Source organism: Diadema setosum, chromosome 22 (assembly GCF_964275005.1).
Source record: "Diadema setosum chromosome 22, eeDiaSeto1, whole genome shotgun sequence".
In the NCBI taxonomy this organism is placed as follows: domain Eukaryota; kingdom Metazoa; phylum Echinodermata; class Echinoidea; order Diadematoida; family Diadematidae; genus Diadema; species Diadema setosum.
In genome coordinates this window covers 17,965,148-17,981,958 of record NC_092706.1, presented here as the reverse complement: position 1 = coordinate 17,981,958, position 16,811 = coordinate 17,965,148, and positions in this window count along the sequence as shown.

Sequence of the window (16,811 nt, the reverse complement as noted above, 5' to 3'; positions counted from 1 at the left end):
GTATAGAAAATTATAGACCAATTGCTTTGTTGCCCATTTTCTCAAAGATCCTTGAAAAAATTGTGTATAAAAGATTGGATGATTATCTTCAATCATATAGTGTTTTGATTCCACAACAATTTGGTTTTCGGAAAAAATGTTCCACGAGCATGGGTGTCTTGAATTTAGTGAATACTGTCATTAATGCTATTGATAGTGGCATGTATTGTATTGGCATATTTTTAGATTTGTCGAAGGCTTTTGATACTATTGACCATTCGATACTCCTGTGTAAGCTTGAGCATTATGGTATTCGTGGGGTAGCTTTAGCTTGGTTAAAAGATTACTTGCAAAATAGACAGCAATATGTGACGGTAAATGGAGTTAAATCACAGTCGAGGCAAGTAACATGTGGTGTTCCACAGGGCTCAGTCCTAGGCCCTTTATTGTTCCTTATTTATATTAATGACATTATCAATTCATCTAGCTTGTTTACTTATTCGCTTTTTGCAGACGACACTTGCTTACTTGCTCACCACAACTATTTGTTACCCTTAATAAACTCTGTAAATGATGAAATTGGTAATATATTTGAATGGTTTTGTTGTAATAAACTATTATTGAATACTATAAATCTCAATATGTTGTATTTAGATTGAGAGGGAAAAGAATCCAAAATGATATTGTTCCACTGGTAATAGGCGGTAACCAGATTGAACGAAGCCATAGTGTGCGATTCCTAGGCGTTATAGTCGATGAATATTTATCATGGAAAGACCACGTCAGTTACGTCTGTACTAAAGTTACGTCTCTATTTACCAAAAGAAACCTTAATTACTCTGTATAATGCCATAGTTATGCATCATTTAATGTACTGTAATGTAGCTTGGGGAAATACTTATAAGACTCATATAGATAAGTTGATTGTTCTTCAGAAAAAAAACTGTAAGGTATATTACAAATTCAAACTATAGAAGTCCAAGTTTGCCATTATTTATTCAACTTCATATTTTGCCATTTGAAAAATTAGTTATCTTGAGTTGCTTGATTTTTATGTTTAAGACACAAGGTGATCCGAAATCTTTCATGAAGGATGCGTTTGTGTTAAATTCTACCGTTCATGCTTATAATACGCGTAAAAGTAATCTCATTCATCAACCCTTTGTAAGAACTCAAACTGCCCAAAATTCATTCGTATATGTTTGCATTAGAGAATGGAATAATTTGCCATTGAGAATTAGGTCAGCCTCAACACTATCCAACTTTAAACGTATATACATGTCGCATCTATCTTGAGGGAAATTTGCAAAACAAGAATTGATCAGGGAAGCTGAATTTAAAAGTATAGTAAAATAGAAAGTATCTTTCTGCAATTTCATGTGAACTACATGTATGTGCATGAGCGTTTTTGTGACACGTGTTTGTGTGATTGAATGTGTGTGTGTATGTGCGTGTGTATGTGTGCTTGTGTTGCATCTGTCCTATGTTAATATGTTACTATTATACTTCTTGTTAATATGCTTAAACTTTAGTATGTTTTGTTTTATATGTTTATCCGGGACCCCTTTTTTACAAGCTCTGCTTCTTTTGGGGTCCCAAACCATTCATTAAAATGTCAAATGTTTAATGAATTGGTTTAATAAAAAATAAAACTTGAAACTTGAAACTTGAAACTATCAGATGTAGATACACGTATGGTGGATGGATAGGTATTAATAACCAGACTGATACTATACATGGACACCAGAGTGAGCTACTGGTATGACTGGTGTGATCTTTGCTTGGACCAACGAAGAGAATTACGTAGATGACGGGCATTCACACATTCGGTTATATAATATAAGCATGCACAATTTTCATTGATAAAGAAGAAAATGAAAATAAGACTGAAGGCAAATGAAAGGCAGTTGAAGACGAACGTAAAGAAAATACACTAAAGTGCGTTGAAGGTAAATTGCGTTCGGTTTGCTTGCTTGCTTGCTTGTTTGTTTGTTTGTTTGTTTGTTTGTTTGTTTGTTGTTCAAGCTGGATATCAGTTTTATTCACAAAGCTGATACGCGGAACACTTTTGAGACTGCCATTGGACCTAAATGGTGGTCACACAAAATAAGAAACATAACATTTATTTTACCGACGTGACTCTTAAAGATAGACCGATGCACGTCTGACGATCAAATTGCTTATAGGCGTTTTTGTCGGTAAGTAAAAATTTACTTAGTCCCTAGATAGTTACTTTTTCATTCCATAAATTCAGAAATATAATCAAAATCAAATCAAAATCAAATATAACATTTGCAGTAGACTATTCCGTGACACCACAACTTCGGCATTTTCTTTCAACTCTCTTATAGATTGCGCACACAAATTTTCGACAAGGGATTGTCATTATACCTGTCTAAAAGAATTGAACTTAGATTGTAGAGTTAATTTTTCTGTTATAAATCACAGAGAAAATGAGAGGGAGAGAAGGCGAGAAGAAGAAAGGACCGCACGTCAAGGTGAAGGTCTATTTGGCAGCCGCAACTACTCTGAGCAAGTGCAACTGTCGGGGAAAAAAATGCCAGGTATAACATTTTGCTAGGATGGGTCGAAAGCAAGAGTTGCGTGTCGGGGTCGTATGCCTGCTGAGAAGAGCAAGGTTGGATCGTTGGATCTCGCTCTGCAACATCGCGATATTTAGGTGACCTGTTTTCGGTCTTTTCCAGCAGTAACCATGGCTTTCTTGTGTCATGGAATACAATATCAGTGGGAGTTTCTCCGCATTAATGGTCGAAAATGATATTTCTGGACGGGGTTTCACGATCAGCGCTGAATCGAATGACACAACAATTGCACAAAACGCAATTTGACATTTCGTCAACGATTCAAAACGTAGTGTAATGTAACTCATACGTGCGACAATAATGAAATTAGCGTATACAATTCCAACCCATGACCTAAAAAGGCATATCACAAGGGGAATGGGAATGGAAATGAATGAAAATAAAAGACCTGACAAGAAAAGGTGTGAATAGAGAACTGCGCGTCGGTTGCCACAAATGGTAACCCTGATTTGATCAGCGAGCGACTGAGCGAAGGAACCTCTGGCTTTGGAAGATGGAGAGCCTTTAAGGACAAATTTATAGGGCACCTTACAATCAGTTTTTGAATGGATCTTTTTACGTTTGATATAAGAAGACTCTAGCCTAGTAGAAATCAGTGAAAGAGAACGAATATCTGCAATGTTTCGTCGATATTATTTAGAAGAACAGTGATGTTGTCCTGGTGGTATGAACTGTCTGAAGTCTAAGCTGAACCGAACAAGTCTACATCTTTACTTCAAACCTTTGCCTCACACCCACTGCTTGTCTTGCTACGGTAGTCAGTGAGCTATTTGTCACCAAAAGATCGTCATTTGTTTCCTTTGCTCTTCCTGCATCACACTCCTCCCATTCCTGATTTCAAGGTTTCATCTCTAATTCGTGGTCGAGTCCCAAGATGATAGCTTTGACCTTTACCTTCTTCGGCTACATAGCAAGTGACGCGCAGTAATTTGAAAGGGACTCGCCGCCATTTTAATTCAATTTTGATATAGACTGAAACAAATTTCGTCCTGATAATGTCACCTGCTTTTGCTGTTCTGCTGAAGAAGTGTACATGAAGGTTACAGAATTACATTTAGTAAATTGTAACATTAAGTTCAGAAACGTCAAAACGCATCCCCCTCCGATCGATACAAGATTGTTTTTCTTTAAAAATAATGTAATGGAATCGCTCACTTTGAGTCTCGCAGGTCACGATGTATCAGTTATTCAGGATTTGAGAAAACGAAATGATGTCAACCTATTGTTGAATTGTCATTCAGTGCATGAGACTAGGCCAAAGGTATCTTATTCATTAACAACAAAATGAGTAAGTATGTATATCATGAAGACAAGACATACTATCCTATATCAAATTCACGGACTACTCAATTATGGTGATTAATCTGCTAATTTGAAGCACAAAAGACTTCGTAAAGGTCTGATATTTAATTGATACACAGACACGAAATTGACGTGCATTGATTTCAGCTTTCATCCCTTTCTGGGAAAAGAGTGTGAAATAAGCTAGGTTTGATTCTCTTTACAAATGGCGAATTTTTAGGGATAAATGAATCCAAATTTACACGTGCACTTAAAGTTGAATATCTGCATAAATTCATATTCATGCCGAAAACAACATTCATCACACGATAATATGCACATAAACATATAATACACATAATTATATACATATTCATAATTGATAGCACTGTTCGGTCGAGAGAAAAAAAAAACAGACGCAGGCAGTATCAGAAAGATTGACAAGAGTGGCAGGTGGAATAAATGAAGCACATTCCTCAGCTTATGCATTATTTCCGGCTTAGGCTGTCATCCATCCCACTTACTTTTGGCACTTCACAATTGGAATTTTACAGCTTTGTTGCAATATTTGACATTTGAATGGGAATATGACTTCAGAAATAATTTTGGATCAGTGCTATAGAATTATATCGCGCCTCCACCAACCACAGGCATTTGTCTAGTATCAGCCTCTCTTTATATTCACATACCTTACATAACCACGCGTATTTGTTTAAGCTTATCATTCTGATTGCAATGTGCAACAGACTGTAGCCGATAAAAAGGCCACTTTTTATTTGCAACCAAGACAATGGGATGGTAACGTGCCCGTCATCGAGACATGAGAATGATACGCAATGCACGATTAAAAAGCACCGGACGAAAATTAGACAATTGCTCAATACCGAGTCAAACCGCATTAACACATTTTACAGTTCATTAAATCTCATCTCGTTAGCCCGCGTGCCAAAGACGACCCTCGGTGTGCCTTCCTAGGGTAGCTCCTAAAAACGGAAATCTGGGCCTGCTGGTGAAGCGGTGATTAAAGAAAAAGTTAGGTTCTGCTCTATTAGAACTCCGAGGCTGCGAAGTCCTCTTTGTGACTTGTCACCGTATGTTTATGTATGTTTCAGATTCCCGCAATCCAGATTCGTCATGATTATATTCGAAGATTTGTTTTGTTTTGGGTTTTTTTTATTGCAAAAGATGGTATTCAAAAGAAAATATAGTATATATAATATATACAGTGACCACCCGAAAATAAAATAAGAACACAAGAATATTTGCCATCATTGATTACGAGTGGTGCGGCAACCAGTTACGTCGAATTTTAACTTCCAAACGTTTCTACAACTAAACGTTGATTTTAACCCCTTGAAGACTAGTCCCGAGCACACTTGAGCAGATGTCTATGGGGGGATGCGCGTTCTAGGAACATCTGCTAGTACTCAGCGGGTTAATTGTTGTAAGTGAAGTCAATGATGGTGAAGTTACAACTAATCTACTTACCGAGACACGTACCGATGTGTGTGTGTTGAAAGAGATGCTCAGAATAGACTACACTTCTACCCGTCATACTGTGATTTGTGGAAGGTAGTTTCCGAATTCCCCGTTTCAAATTTATCTCGGACAGAAATTGGGCTCGTAGAGTGACAATCTGCTCTGCAGGCGCATTACAGTATTCAGATCGCCGTCGCATCGTAACATTTATCTGACAAAATTGGATCTGTTACGTCACGGCTGCGGATGACATCTCAAGGAATGATGGAGGAAAGTCGCGAGAGCCATGAAGTTCTTATAGGTTAACGCATAACTCATCTGGCACATGCAATATTAGCTGATAAGAAATTACATTTTCAGGTGAAATTAGATAGATTCTGGAGGATATCCAAAAGGGTTATTGCTTGTAATTCGGTATTCTGAAATTTACAGCCATTTCAACCAGACGGACATACACACTCACACTCACACGCGCGTCATATGTATCAACGCGGGCCATCTGTAACGTGAGATATGAGTGAGTCAGTTCTGAATTAATGATCGCTGAAATCAAATATGTGAATAATCATTGTAAAACCGCAACCTAATCAAGTGTGGAATGCCACTCAAGTAGTAATGATCAGCGCGTTAAATCATTTCCTCTATACAGACCGAAGTAGTCTCACTCTCTATCAAACACTTCCAATTTCATGAGTGACATTAGTGGTTAGTTTTTGGCATCAATATGAGAAGTAAATTGATTTGATTGACCTGCCAGTCTGTTCTTTTAACAATTTATTTCATCAATCCAGTTTATATATGCTAGAGTCCGCCTTCACGTTATCATTGTGGTTTGACTTTCTATCGAATAATGTGACATGTTTAAAGGATCAGTCGATTTTTTTTTTATAGATTGCCAGACACGTTTTGCTTTAAAAATGGTATACTCTGCCAGAGACCAAAATAGTCCGGCTGTATGTATTAACTATATCTTATAGTATACTTATATTACGTTTCTATTTCTAGGTTTAGATAATTGCTGTTGTTGTTTGGTAGTACATCTTTTCCTCTCCAAAACCACTACTCACGATAGTTTAAGTGTCCATGATAAATCACTTCAGTTGCAACATGCTGTATGAATGTATACATAGAAATGAAAATATAAAAGAAGTAACGCAACGCCAAATGAATGTCTTCATTTAACTAATTATATTCCATTCCTTTACTATTCAACTTAGTAGACTCGTCATTTTTGTATCTTTGTCATTCTCAGTATGTATATACGTGTATGTTTACAGCATACATAATATTTATAATTATACATATACCTTTGATATATAAATGGACGTGCATATTTTCTCACAGTGTACTTAATAAACAACTTCATTGCAATGCAGAAACGTCGTAGAATTAAGTTGAGGCCTAATTGTATGCAATAAGTATACTTAAAGATACATGATACATCCAGGAGGAAGAATGTTGTCACTAGAAGTCATATCAAATCAAGAGCACATTTCTAGCCCTATAATGACGCAAGCTTCATCTCAACATAAACTGGGTTTAATCAGCAAGAATGATAATATGAGGACATGAGGATCTCTGCGTGTTTGGTCAGAACTTGAATATGGTACATCGCAGATAGCTTTCAGCTGACATCAAGATAAATCGCCATGTCGTATATAATTCCTGCCCAATTGAAATAATTTCAAGGTAACAGACCGACACATACGTTACACTTATGTATAATATCTTGAAGGATATTGGAGTTGTTATGAGATGCTCAAGTTCTTGGGTTGTATTTTCTCGGACGATGTTTGAGGACGTTGCACTCTCCTTTTATTTAGGTGACGATATCAAGGGAATTATAGTTTCATTTTCATAAACGACATATTGTACAAAGTTTCTTCACAACCCCGCTGTACTAAAAGTCAACGCAAATCATCCTTCTTCTAGAATGGTTTCCAGTTGACAAGTTTACCCCACCAGGCATTTAGCCCGTTGAAGACGAGTCCCCAGTATACTTGTACTCGCGCAGGTGTCTATGGGAAATGCGCGTTATAGCAAAATCAGTCCGTCCTCAACGGGTTAAGGGCAGCTAGCACGTTCATTATTAAAGGAATCCGAAAAGTTCAGAACTCCGTTGGTCTTGGTGATTACTATCTGTCGATGGAACGATACTGTAACATGAATGACGCGTTCCCATGTTGGGATGAATGTGTTTTGTGAAATATGTGTCTCGTGATATGGCGTCGCTGTGACTACCCAAAACCTGCAAACGAGATATTCTAACGAATTTTCAAGAAAGTGATTTGAAAATGCTGCATCAGTTGTCTCTTATAGTTGTATTTGTATGATTATTAGGCACAACTTTTACCTTTTTAGATATTAGTGTTAGAGTGTTGCGAGGTATATGATATCAACGTCTGTAAAAAATTAGTTTTCCCAGATATGCAGTCAACATCTGCTTGGTTTGTTCGTTTTTAAGACTATCTCTCCAACTTCTGTTATTGCAGCAATTAGGCTCGGGTTTCCTATATAAATAAGTTTTCTGTATGTCTATGTGTGTGTCTAGAACAGGTCTCTCTTTAATTCTGGGTGTGTCTATCAGGACTTGCTTATATTCTAAAAAATAACCTCCACTTGGTAATACCTCAGATGCTGTAATATGTTACTTCATGTTTTTCATGGACCTCCCTCCACTGTGATCCCCTTTGAAACCGTCAAACTGGGGCTAACATCCAAACATAAGCCTTGAGCACATCTGTTCCGCTCACTGTCGAACAACATGCAAAGAAACAGTCGACATATGGTCGACATGATCCCTCTTAAACTCCTGTAATCCCCGCAGACATTATATAGACAGTTCAATAAGATGCTCAACATATGTTCAGACCATTTGTTAGATGCGTTTTATCTTCCCTGGGTCCACAATGACGCCCATTCGGTGACATTTTTATTTTCTTTATGTCATCCCTTTGAATGATGGTCAAAGACAGCAATTCTCTTTTGCAAAATCATCATGGTAGTCGCGAAGAGAATTGACACTATGCATCTTGACATAAGTCATGGATTACACCAGAGCTAACCACGCGTATTGTACCCCAATGATTTGACATTCGAAATCACCGTTGTTACGTGGCATGGGTAATGAATCAGACCATTTCCTGGGTGCAACATACACACACTAATGTCATCGTTGATTGTAAGGGTGCCAAAGAAAGTTCTGCTGTTATGTTTATTTGCTCCCTGCCAAATCCAGAGGCAATGAAATCCTAAGTGTGACGCACAATACTGTGACACCAAATGCTATCTTTCGTTAACACTATGTGGTGGTAAAAGCCGACAGCTGACTGGAGAAAAAGGTCACATCTTACCTTAATGGAAGGGGAACTAATGTAATGAATTCATTGATTAATTGACATGATTCCGGATCGTTAAACTATTAATGTAAAGGAAATCAGTGCATTAAACCGGGGAGGTGAGAAGACCGACTTTAACCTTTGTGAGGTGATAAAAACGAAAAATGTCAGAAGCTCAGCAAAAACAAAAAACAAAAACAAAAAAAAAACAAAAAAAAAAACCACACACACAATAAGAACAAAGGCCTAAATAATTGATAACAGCAAAGAGATAACGCGTGCCTCGAACACATCGGGAATTAACCCGATTGATTTCAAGTACTTAACACACGAACATGAATAATACAAGTGAAATCCTATGCAAGCCATTCCCTTCCCCTTCCCTTCCCCCTCCTCTCTCTCCCTCTCTCTCTCTCTCTCTCTCTTTCTCTCTCTCCTTCTCTCTGTCTCTTTCTTTTGCTTAGATTTCTTTCCAGGCAAAAGACGGTCGTGAAATTGATAGGTATTTGGTCGCCGAACTACATTTACCTTTTTACATCTTTTGTAATCAGTAAGTTATTTGTGACCAACCCATCATTCGTCACATATTATCTGGAAAGTAATGCCGAACTATCATCAACAATCAGTGATATCCTCCGTGATCCAGATGTCTTTTATTCAACGCGGATTAAATCCACAAACTATGAAACGAAATATGCCTCCCGCCGTTCCCTAGGAATCATGACCAGTTTGTACCTACATCAAAGACATCAGCTATGCCAGACGAAGATCCAAGCACATCTTTCTCTCAAAAGTCGTTGTCATTCTAGACCCACGCGCAAGAAATCACTACCAAGCCGTGCTACTGATTTTCTTGTCAAAAAGCAAGCATAATCCCTTCATTATCACTTCAATTCTCCGGATGCAAAAGGAGATAATGAATATGAGAATGCGTGAAATGAGAAGGGATGGGTGATGAATTCACAGCCTATACCCATATAGTAAACTTATATAATCTGCAGCATCGGTAGCTCTGAGCGAGTTATAGAAAGAAAGTCAGACGACAGATACAAAAGAGAGCGGGGGACGGATGTTTAAAGGGAGAGGAAAGGGAGAGTGTGCTTACACGCCCTGCAATAATTAAAGTTTGGCGATAGGTCCTGATTTCTTAATCACTCCCGAAGCAGATCACCGTTACGTCTACCCATCTCGTGATAATTTTCATCGAATTAATTAGTTTTCTCCTTTCCACTCTATAGAACTAAAACTGGAGTTCAATTAATAATGTGGTCCATAATATGATTTCACTTAAATATGATATGATAGGAGTAAGATTCCCAAAGCTTGTGCGACCCGTTTGTGACTCGATGTGGCTTTTCCGCTTGAAGCTAGTGTTGCCCGATGGAATGAGACACAGATCCTAAGGCACTGTTTTAAAATGTCTAAACAAAAGAGGGTTCCATGGTCCGGGTACAATGGTTTCGTGTGTTGTTTGTTCCGTATATTCATAGACGTCTTAATTGAGTCAAATGTTTTGAGATCATCGTTCACCATGATCCACATGCAAGGGGGAGGGGGTCATCCCACGAACTCGACACCCACGAGTCATGCGGCCCATGAAAAAAAAAATCCATGAGTAATGCAGCTCATGAGTCATGCAGCCCATGAGTCATACTGCCCATGAGCTTGACACGAGGAGAAAAAAGGCCAACTAGCTCGACACAAATGCAAATAAGGCCCATGAACCTGACACTACGCAGACAAGGCCTACAAGACTCTTGGCAAAAAAGGCCCACGAGACCGATACTGCGTAAAGCCCCGTGATGCAATGTCGGTTCCGTGGGTATTTTTTGTTTTCCTGCCTAGTGTCAGGGCCGTCGGCTCTGTTTGCCTAGTGTCGAGCTCATGGGCCTTATTAGCCTAGTGTCGATCTGGTGGACCGTATAGCTCTTAGGCCTGTCTTACTTGATGTCGAGCTCCTGGGCTATAGCTCATAGGCTGTATGACTCGTGGGTGTCGGACTCGTGACGTGCACCCCATTAGGAGCGCCGTGCGTTCAGTCTATTCTTACCATGTCTTACGTATGTCTCTTAGGACGGTCTAAGCTCATACTGATTGTCGATTCATGTACATGGATGTATGCGTATTATGTGTCTGTAAATGCCACTTCTATCATCTATTGGTATCATTTGACATCAGTCAATATCGTCTAACCTCCACAACTTCAGCCATCATCTATGAGCAAAAACAAATCACCTTGCAAGGAATATACAGTTTCTGCCACATGCAAACGTCTAAAGAGATTGATAATCCTTTTAAAGTTAGAAATACATTAAGACAATTTTGAAACTCAACAATGAAACCATTTTCATGGAGGAACAAAAGTATTTACTGCACTTAAAATAATGTGTTAGTCTCTTCTTCTAAACCTTCTCGATTTCTGACCAGTCCTTGTGTGAAGAGAACAACTGTATAGCATCCGAATTGAATGCGTCATGTTAAGCGATGGAAGTCGACCCATTTCTTTCATTGTCCCCGGGTTCGTGCCGCGTCTACCAGTTTTAGCGATGAATGTCTCATTGTAACTTTTTCTCGATAACAATGTTTTGATCTGTAGATTACATGACCGGTCACTTTGAAGCTCGCCGAGATATAAACATATTCATGGTGCCCTGCAAAATGATAACTGCTACCTCTAAAATGATCGCACTTTGAAAAACGTCGATCATCTGAAAGCAATAAATTGGGAAGTACCTCGAAGGTTGACAGAGTTCACTGAGTGTGTTCAAAGGCGGATTCATCGACCGTGTCGATTCATGATGAGCGCGCTTATCGAATGAATGAGAGGCCCGACGAGCCGCAGTGCAGTCTTAGTGTTGGGGTATGATGATTGGTTTTGTCATCATGACAACACAAGTGCACCAATTTGATATTACAATAAGTCGACTATTGATTCAAAAATATATATCATGGAAAACAATCTTTGGGAACATGTATGTAAATTGACTGATGCACACACTCACACACATATGTATGTGTGTGTGTGTGTGTGCGCGCGCGCGCGTCGTAATTACAAATGTCATCATTATTGCCAACATGTAATCTTCTGGGAAATAATGAAAAAATCCCCGACACTGGACTGCGCGTGTATTGACGTTTCATAGTCTTTGTCTTTTTTCTTTTCTTTTCTTTTTTTTTTAATCGTAAAGCTTAAAGTCAAGGTTTCCGAACAACGACAGAGTCAAAAGATTTTCATACACGGTTCACACAGGCAAAGTAGAGAAGTCGCACTTCAGTGGTATCGGACAATGTTCGTGTTTATACTGCATGCTAATGTGATAGTTCTTATTGACAGAAGTCACTATAGGCAGAAGTGTGGTTTCCGCAGCCTTCCATGCATGCCATGCCAGACACCATGTATATATACCGTATTTCTATCTTCGGTTGCTGTATAAGACCTATGTTGCCATCCATCTTCTATTTTTTTTTCTGTTGAGATATATCCACAAACCACAAAAGCATTACAGATAAATGGCTGTGCCTAGGCTAGATCATTGCAACATTTGTGCAACGATTGCAGCATAAACCATCCTACATTAAAAAAATTAAGACGTTGAGAATGAACCCCATTTCAATGATATTTTACTCATTCGACTGTCATTACACTGCTATTTGCTGACTATTCAGATGTAGAAATATTGTGCCAAGGGTCCTGAAGAAACCTTGTTCTCATTCTTGTTTCTTTGATACTTGTGCTTACATAACCATTGTTAGCATTGAAGAAACTGCATGTTAGACTTTCCCATTGAAGGGATTTCGGAAACTGAAAATGTTCTCTGCGAGTAGAAAATGATCTATGTTTAGCGCCGGTTGGCACAGAAAACTCCTGAATGTTTTACACGTTGTCCGAAGTCCCTGTTACAAAAAGAGTTAACACCACCCCCCCCCCCCCGGAAAAAAAAAAATCGAACTTACATGACTTTGCTGTATTTTGATGATTTAAACAACAATGTTTGTGAAATTATATCATCAATGTCAAGGTTCTTTGATATGACTATCAGCATTCTAGTACACTATTTGTGAAGTAGTCTATTCTGATACTTGGTGGAAATCCGGTCTCTTGCGTGACTAATTTTAACTTTTTGAGGCCTTTGACGATGGTTTAAACCACACTTTTCACCGTTTCATTTTCTTTACACGGTACCAGAGGGACAACTAGGAGCATGTAGGATTGTGCAGGTCAAAGTCGTCACATTGTTAAACAATGCCTATGAATGATGATATCCCTCCTGAAAGGGGTGCAGCTAGAGATGGAGAGGGGAGGGGAGGGGTGATCGGCAGGTGTACATCCATTGGAGGGGCAATCCTTTCCCTGCCTTTCCTTTGGTGCAGGCTACCCACTGTCTCGAGACAGTGGGCATCGCTGTGCCAAAAGATGCGGAAGATCGACCTCCATTCTTTTTTAGTGATTCTTTCCCGAACGCTGAGAAATTCCTCTTGCGATGTCCCTGTGGCAAGGTATACTCTATACTCTCATCTATATAGGTCATGGGTGGAGGGAAGGATGGGTTCCACAGGCATTTATGCGTGCAATAAGGAAAAAAAAAATAAGGACAATACGCATCAATCAAAGTGTCGAAAGTGCGGAGGATGACACACGAATAATTTGACTCGAGCAGGTAATTGAGGCGTTTAGCGTAATCAAAGCCTCGCTTAGTGTGATTCACTTCACGTAGCATCAAATTCCTGCTTTCCTTGAGAGCTTCATCATAAGAGAAATAGCTCGTTCTATAGTTCTTCTCGTCAGTCACTTACGATTTGGGCAATTATCATTGTATACTGTCTTCGTAACAAGAATTTTGGCAGATAAAACGAACGATTACAGTAATTTTACACATCAAAGAATGTTCTTGTGAGTCACGTAATTGAGTAAGTTTAGATATCATTAGGCTTTTTTATCTGTTTATCACTAATTTGGAGGCTATGCCAATAGAAATGCTTATTTTCAAACATCAGGAGGATTTACCCGTATGTAAATAGGCAAAGTGATCGAGCCTCAGTTTGCGGATGTTTCACAATATTTCAAACATGTAGGAGTACACTGACCCTCTGTCTTAATGTAACTGGAAGAGAAACTAAACATGCAATGAAAACAGAACGTTACTTGAATGGCTGTTGTTGTTCACCACCACGAAAGGTAGTTTTTTTTTCTTTGAAACTCTGACTTGCCACATGTAATGATAAGTATACGCTGCATACTCCGTCGAACTCAGGTAGGACCTATATAGCAATGGCTTGCCGAAGTAGTTGACTACATCGAGCACGTACATAGTTCACAAGTTTGCGCTAAATTTCTATTCCCTATTCCTCTTACGAGTCTAAAAACAAAACTCTCATTGCCACGACCAAAAAATATAAATTTTGTACTATTGGAGGGCCTGGTAGCATCGTTCCATACCATGCATGTGTTGGTATAGTTATTGGCGTTGCATTTCAAGGAATTCGTTTAGATTTGTTATTTTTGACATTGTCATACTAACTATACCACGTTCTTGGATATGTGATGGTTGTCATGGTTTCCTCCAATGTCTGGATTCCAGGGCTGCACTGGTCAGCGAGAGATGCTAGAGGTGCATAGTACAAACAATGTGAAAGAAAAAGTAGAATATGGGTGTTTTTTTAACCTTATTTTGCTCATCTTTGTAAGACGGAACTAGTTAGTTATTTCCTTATTATACTGAAGAGAAGCGTAGCTATGATAGTTAATGTTGTTTAAACGTACTTGCACATGTATAACATTTCAAATAACATCTCCTTTCTTTACTTCAAGAATTTTGAAATGAGTATTGGAAGTATCTTTCGTGTGGTTTCTTAACACGTTGGAGCTATCAAAGTATTTCTCGTAGCTCTATGTGCATTGCTGTAGGTGATGCATCATATATTATAGAGAAAAGAAGGATATAACGTTGAAAAGAAGAATTGCTTGTCTTTGTAATGAGGCAATAAAAGTGAATAGGTTAAATGTACGTGTTAACGAGTGGGAAAGATAGAGGGCGATAGGATTATTTGGGTGTGGGAAGTTGCCGGTCTCGCTCGGCTGGCTGTGCGGTGTCAAACGCTCTGCCGAGACGACCGCCGAGACTTTTCATGCTACGCCAACACTCTTTTCAAGGTAAACCGGTAAAGGTGTGCCGAATAAAAGACCTTGTCTGTTCTTATTATCGTCCAGACCTTAAAGGTAGTACACGACAGCAAATATTGTACTTTTGGTGGGCAATCAATGAAACAAAATACTATTGCATCAAACCTATGTAGAAATTGATTATGTCTTTCAACCATCCAGATCCGCCATTTTGAGAGGTCAGCTTGTGTTTTTTACTTCTGTTCTTGGGCATTGCTTTCCCTGGCAGCGTGACTAATGCGAACTCTTACAGATAGGATAGGATCTGTCGTTTGCACAGGTTCAATAAATGAATTGATTTCTTTACTTATACGACATAAGCATGATAAAGTTAGCCATCAAGCAGTTGTCAAGCGCAAATGGCATTGCCAGAGGACTAATTACCGACACACCTTGCTGTGATACGTTGCTACTTATACCATCGTGTTCTAAAACTCGTAACACTTTGTTCTGATATCAAAATATGTCATCTGCAGGCACTGTGCATCTGGTTACATATTGACATGACATATCGGAAAGGAGGATTAGAAATCAACAAATGAAGAAAAAGAAGAAGTGAGCCTTCAGAATTTTGTTATCTTTCATACAGCCTCAGACATTACTTGTGAGGTCACCCTGTTTTTTCACAAGGATTAGTTTTCATGTCTCTTGTGATGTTGTTCACACCATGTATTAGAGAATATGAGGATTCCAACAGTATGAACGGCTGAAGGTTGAGCTACACTGTATGCTGATGTTGTTGTAACAAATGAAGATTACAATTTCTTGCACACACTTGTTTATATACAGTGCAATGACTGTCTAAAACAAAACTCCCTTTCCTTTCCATACCGAGCCGTCGCGATGACGTCAACGCCGGATGTAGCGTCAACCCTTCCGGGGGTTTCCCCATAGATCAGTTGAAAAGGCCCCTCCCCTTTTCGAAACAGGGCATTTCCTCGATAATGATTCCCCGGTTGGGTGCATGTTTTTCGTTATTGATATGATCTCGCACTTTTGTCAGGTTTCTGTCAAAGCGCTTGAGGGGTACGGAGAGAAACATTTTATTGATTTGATGATGACCCCCATTTTAAGGACTTGTTGCAGATATAACTTCCCTTTTCATTTTGTTTTGTGTTGTGTTTAAATGACCGTGGTCATAATTGGTTATACAGTAAAATATCACGTTGATAATGTCTGTACTTGTATCTGTTAGTCACGATGGCACTCACCTGGCAATGAGGATTATGAAGACATGATAAATATCTTTCTTTTCTGTCTATGCCTGCATGATGATATGATTCTAATCTTATGATTGTTTTTGGAATCGAATCAGGGATATCGTTGCCGTTCAGATATAATGGGTAATACTTACCTCAACTCTCTCATTGATGAAATGGAGTGAGAAGAAAAATTCGAGAATCTATGCAATTAAACAAAAAGTAGTAGATAGTATTACAATAAATGTTCAAGTCTATTTCATAACATCAAGATATGAATACCAATTGTTATAAATGTGAATCATTGGTCAAATTATAAATAAATATCACCTTATTCTCCCCTTGACATCGCAGAGACAAGTCGATCTACTTGAGGATGAACTACACACATACACCAGCAACCAAAGAATAGAAGGTAAGATTATTCCTTCCACCACAGCTCGCTCTTGTGAGAAGGTAATTATAATTAATTGAGTGTCTACAATCATTCATGTCACTATGATTCAAAATAAACACTTTTTTTGTATGGAATCTTGTTTATGAGATTATATTTTGTCTCCTTCAGACTGGTACATGTATAACAATGTGCAGTTTCATCATGCTTAACGTGATAGACGATCACACAATGAAGGGGCATAAATTTTAGACAAAAACAAACAATAAAACACGCACCATTGAAGTTTGAAAACAGTATGGGGCAGGCATTTTTGGATATCATTTTTATGAGTCACTCCACCTATTCGATCATTTTAATCATTTAAAGCACCTTAAA